Source organism: Schistocerca piceifrons, chromosome 7 (genome assembly GCF_021461385.2).
Source record: "Schistocerca piceifrons isolate TAMUIC-IGC-003096 chromosome 7, iqSchPice1.1, whole genome shotgun sequence".
Classification (NCBI taxonomy): domain Eukaryota; kingdom Metazoa; phylum Arthropoda; class Insecta; order Orthoptera; family Acrididae; genus Schistocerca; species Schistocerca piceifrons.
This window is the reverse complement of record NC_060144.1, coordinates 465,091,564-465,097,513: the sequence shown is the minus strand read 5'-3', so window position 1 is coordinate 465,097,513 and position 5,950 is coordinate 465,091,564. Positions and strand designations below refer to the sequence as shown.

The 5,950-nt window shown below is 39.9% G+C and overlaps 1 long non-coding RNA gene across 1 annotated transcript; it reads left to right on the top strand.

Annotated features, from left to right (window-relative positions):
• The first annotated feature begins 208 nt into the window (after nt 1-208).
• LOC124804596 lies at nt 209-1,443 on the top strand. The gene is made up of 3 exons (XR_007017350.1): nt 209-281; nt 430-509; nt 1,156-1,443. It is a non-coding gene; the product is annotated as an uncharacterized LOC124804596 (long non-coding RNA).
• The last annotated feature ends 4,507 nt before the right edge of the window (nt 1,444-5,950 follow it).

The following is a 5,950-nucleotide window of genomic DNA, read 5'->3' as shown; positions in this document are numbered from 1 at the left end:
CCCACTGCAAATAGCCGCTCCCGGAAGTGCAGACATTGGTGCCGGGCTGAGCAGCTACGGGAGCTGCCGATAACCGCGGCTGCTGCTGCAGTGTCTGGGCGACTTTTTGTGGCTGCGCTCGCGGGGCGGGCAGGCAGGAAGAGACGGAGTGGAGTGGAGGAATGCGGAGTAAAAATACCGCCACTCGCCAGCGCGCGCCGCCGCGCCCAAACAGCACGGCGCAGCGCCCCTCTCAACTGCTCACCCCGGGCAGGGCGAGAGCGTCGCACCCCCTCGCAAAGGTACAGTTTACTCCACCGACCTATAGACTGGCCAAACCGCCGCCATAACTGAAACCAAATGGATTCTTAGCCAACTTGTTCTGCTACGTCATGTTGAGTGATGCTAGTAGTCTTCTAGCACGGAATTACATGGTTTTGTTTGTTGCAGAAGAACACCTTCTTCCGACGGTCCCGATTTCACTTCGTGATGTGCCAGCGGCTGAATTATTCTGGCGTCATTAACCTAAAGTAAACATAGTTAATTTTGTAATTATCTATATATCTTTCATTATAGATAATAGTGAATTTACCTATAATTTTTACCTATGACACGAAACGTATTTCGTGTGCCTCACACTAGGAAGTGACAACTACCTACATGAACAACATCTTTAAAATATGCTTCTATCCCTGCTTGGCTTTTGGTGTTTATAGAGAAGGCAAACGATAATAGAAGTAAATAAACATTTAAAGACGTGACTCTTCAAGCTTTCCCGGCGGATGTGTCGTAAATAGTCTTCAAGGGGTTTGCCGCCGCAAGACGTTGTGCAAATTCCACAAAATTTCTTCAAAGCAACTGTCCGACATCCCTAGGTGGTTAAACCTTACTGGTGGCTAGGTACAGCTGACGGTCGTATTTAAAGACGTGATTCGAAGGTTTAATTACCGTTAACTTTTGACATCAGTATGCACCAACAGCGGTCATACTTAATATTTTATAAAAATAAACAAATATATATAAAAAAAATTTATTACAAAAATTCGTTACGTTGCTATCCAGAATACTTCCAGATGTGTTGACATTATGTTACATGAATGATAGTTAAATCTATCTATTAACTGGCCCCCAAAATCACCTGACCTTACACATTTAAATTTCTGTTTATGAGGTTAGATGAAATCACAGGAGCACAAAGTGAAGGTAAATACACGAGATGAATTGCTTCGCCGCATCATGGACGCTGCAGAATTGGTTAGCAACCAACCACAGACAATTGAACAGGCAACACATGTTGTCGCTAGAGCGCAAAAGTGCATCGACGTTCATGGTGGGATATTCGAACCTGTTCTGTGAACTGTACAACATCTGTACGGTAAGTGTTAAAGCCGTTTGTAAAAGACGTGGTACGTCTTTTTCAACTTAATGTATGTAACACGCATGTTGTAATGCATTATGTACTAAATATAAATAAACGTTATGTAAAAATGTGTAACATGACTGTACTTATCTGTAACATTGCTTTCAAGAAAATCACGTTACCGTCCAGTTGTATTGCGTATACGTTCACGTTGTGCACATCAATTTTGCAGAATTAATGTTCCTTTCAATACCCATACCTCCCTAACGAAGCATTTGCGAACCTACGTTCATATAACATTTTTTGTTCGGAATTACTTATACTATCAGTCTGTAAAATATTGACCTTAACTCCCCCCCCCCCCCAAACACCCTGTATCACTATACTGATTAGGTTACCACTTATCCCGTTTTATATTGGCCACCCATCGTTGTTAGCTCCTTGTTTTTCAGAGAAATAATAATAAAAAAACCACTAGCCTAACTTCAGTATACATAAATGTAGTTTTAACCTGGACCCACAGATATACCACCCATACATTGAGACACATTAAATCACTAACTTTAGTAGAAAGTTAAGGGATGCGTTAATAAAATCATCTGCCTAGCATTCCAGATGACAATGAAGACCCGGAAAATAAAATATAGAAATTTGTAAATACAAGAGTTACATACGAAAAATTATAAAAATGAAAACTTGTTGACACGTGAAATATGATACTCGATACGTCTCATTAGTAGAGTTTTACGCTGAACGTATACTGCGCATTATTTACGACAATAAAAGTACTTTTAAGATATATTTTAATCACAACAACGTAGGATTTTCCAGCATCTGTTGCATCCACCCAGCTTATATGTTCAGCACGCCCGACTTAACTAAATATGTTGACCAGTGTTACCTGTTGCTGCCACCCAGACCATTGTAAGGCATGTTGATTATATACCTCTGTGGTTTACTTCCTCCTTCCGGTCGGTCAGTCTTTTAGCGGCGCTAACCGGTCTCTTAACGCTAACAGAGAGATTTTTAACACCTTTCACAAAACCAAGTTGCAGTCTTTTGGCTGTCCTTACGCTGGGCGTGTTTCGCATAACGAAGCACACCTAACGGTACACGCTCAGAAAACAGCAGAGACATTACACGGAACATGCTCTTTATCGTAATTTACGATTAACCGCTCTGCAGTGGCAGTTGTCTGCGATATCTTGTACGCATACCACCCAGTTTGCTTACGAAAATGGACGCTCTTAAAGCTGCTACGCAAATAGAAACGCACATTTTTTTCTGTGTCCATATGCTAGACATTTTATTCTGTGTTTAGTATGCATAAATAAAAACCCCAATATCCACGAAAATGGTACAAGGCGAAAAGGGAAGTTTCATGTCCAGTCAGCAAGGACATCAGCGTTTAAGACTTCCATTGCATGTAGTGCGACTCAAATTTACAATTCTGTCCCACGTAAAGTAAAAATTATTTCAACACTCCCACTTTTTAGTGAAACCTTAAGATCATTCTTATTAGATAATTGTTTCCATTCAGTAGCAGAATTTTTAGAACACGTGCAATACAGAACTTTAAACAAGAAAGTGCAAAATATCGTGCTGTAGGTAGTGCAAACTCTTTTCTGGATAAAGAAAAACAGCTCATTTATTTACTGCCATATTACTGTCATATTTTCTGTGAGTCATGTAAACAATGCGTGAGTGAGTGCATGTGTGTGTGTGTGTGTGTGTGTGTGTGTGTGTGTGTATGGGCTTGTGTTTGTGTGTATACAAGCATACACTATATTTATAAACGAATTTGTATTCCACAGTCTGGAAAGCTTTTGGGGAATAAATAAATAAACACTTATTTGCGATTGAGCCAGACAGAGGCTTAGAAAGCCGTCTTGTAATTCATTGGTGCAATTTCACAAAATCGAGCAAAGTCTTACCTGAGAGAGAGCGCTCTTATATATACACATCATCACGTATTACAATACATGCTTCTGCTAAAGTGCGTTTACAGGAGCCGTGCCGGCCGGAGTGGCCGTGCAGTTCTAAATAGGCGCTACAGTCTGGAGCCGAGCGACCGCTACGGTCGCAGGTCCGAATTCTGCCTCGGGCATGGATGTGTGTGATGTCCTTAGGTTAGTTAGGTTTAATTAGTTCTAAGTTCTAGGCGACTGATGACCTCAGAAGTTACGTCGCATAGTGCCCAGAGCCATTTGAACCATTTTGAACCAGGAGCCGTACTTGACGGTAATGTGTGGCAGTGATAGTGTTGGAGGTAGTAGCAAGCAGTTGTCGGAATATGTCCAAAGTGTTGCCAGCATCGTCTCCCTGGCACGTAGAACTTTTCGTGTGACCGGGCCATACCCGCATATGTCAATGGCTGTAAATGCTTCCCTCTCACTCTCGTCTTTGTTTCCTCTTTTTTTATACCGACAACGATGCGGTTCCGTATTATGAGCGGTGAAACAATATGATTTCGATTCAGTTAGAAAATTTGAGCTCGTACATAGAAACATTCGATTTCTTTGTTATCTATGGAAATGGAGAGATTAATCACGAGAGAACATAGATTTCATAAATGGGGTACATCTACGACCAGACGCATGGGAAATAGAAAGTAATGCATAGAAACACCACAGTTTGAAAAAGGATCTTCTCGGTTCTGCGGTCATAGATCTTCAGCAGTCATCAACAATTGCTTAGGTTCCTAAAACTTCTAACCTAGCAGGAAGCTTTATCGCACTTCTAGTATCCTTCGCACGGTACTGGTGAACGGCAATAAACATTAACATACATATTCAACAGTTGTTTCAAACTTAGATTAATGAATTCCTTGACTCTTATCGTAAAAACGTTGCAATCTTTTGGAAGCAAGAGGCATGGTCGATGAGAAACGTCCTTTAAAGAGGTACATTAAACTTATGTATAAATCACTAGCAGCCAAAACCTGAAGTCTGTTGTGATATTTTCTCAAAATATTTTTATAGATGTTGACACTTACATACAAAGAATAATCAGTACTTCATCAGTGATGGAGTTCAGTGGCTGAGCGACAGGACAGGAATGTTGAGATAGTGCAGTCCATCACAACAGTCTTAAACAGTCGTTATAACGAACCCCGATTATTTTTTGTTTTATTAACAAAGTCAACACATATTATTGGATTCAATATCGGACTACAGTAATTTCAGATTGCTCTATTAATTTTACATGTGCAACTGCCCTTTGAACAACGTTTTTGTTTGTAATGGTAACAAACATGACTTTTCTGTTTGTGGTGTATTACCCCCAAATACTATTTTTGAGGGTAGAACCCATCTATGCCAATGGTTACCCACGTCTTGAGGGATAAAAACAAAAGTGCTCGCTCGTATTTCGGTGCTGAAGTTAATTAATTTTGAAAGATCAGTAGTATTACGGATATTTCCTAAGACTGTAATACTGCTTACAGAAGTTACCGGTAATTACTTCTTTTCAGGTAACAGCATTAATGTGTGACGACACAAGATGATGGTGGTTACAGTTTGTGAGACGAATGTATGAGGGTCGTCTTCCTTACATAGTCCATCCCTACACACACACACACGTTGCACCACGCATCTCTGACCGTAAACATGAAACACATGCATCACAAATATTTAATGAAATCGCCTTCTCCAAGTTGTACATAGTTCCCACGATAGACCACAATTGCTTCATTATTCACTTCGAAACAATAAGCGTACTAACTGGCAGCACAACACAACTGAAATTATGTAATGCGTTCTACTGCTGTAAGGTCTCCATTGTATCATTATCATTATCATTATTATTATTCCTATTACTCATATTAATGACACTGGCAGCCAGGAATCTTCTGATTTCTACCAGTTGAGAAGTAGGGAGCTCAGCAATGAAGTGATTAACAAACAGTAGCGTAAGTATAGCGCATACATTTTAATTTGGTTGCTGTTAAATGAGGATGTAGGGTGTGGGTGGAGCATGTGTCGCTAGGGAGAGGAGTGATGCAGAGGAAGAATGTTTCTGAACAACAGTGTACCGTCAATGTGAATAATTAGCTTTGCTTTGTGAGAAGGATTTGTATGTAGCACTCCTGATGCACTGACAATCTCTTCATTATTCTACAAAAAAGGTTAGGAATCAGCAGTACCAATTGTCTCATCGACTCACTAGTTGGTGGTTTAATAAAATATGAACAAAAAATAAACATCATTTACGTTTCGTCATTTTTAAAAATATTTTTTGTTTCATTCTAAGGCTTAGTTAGGCGCCAATATTGATGATGGTGGGGTTCGAGAGGGGGAAGGGGCGACTTACAAACATCTGATTACACTCAGTAGCAATCGTCTCAGAAAGATTGGGAATCCTCATCTACGAAAGCGATCAAGCTATACATTACAAAAACGAAACTAAAAATGTCTTCTGAAACTCTGGGGACAGAGCATCTGTTGATTCTTTCGAAAGATGCCTGAGGCATTATATAATTTTTTGCAACTATAACAGTGTTTCAGATTTTTGCTTAGGGATAACTGAAATGTTGGGGAAAAATTATTAATCCACCATACAAGATAACTTATTGTTTTAAGTGAAAAGTAGAAACAACACAATCTGACACAA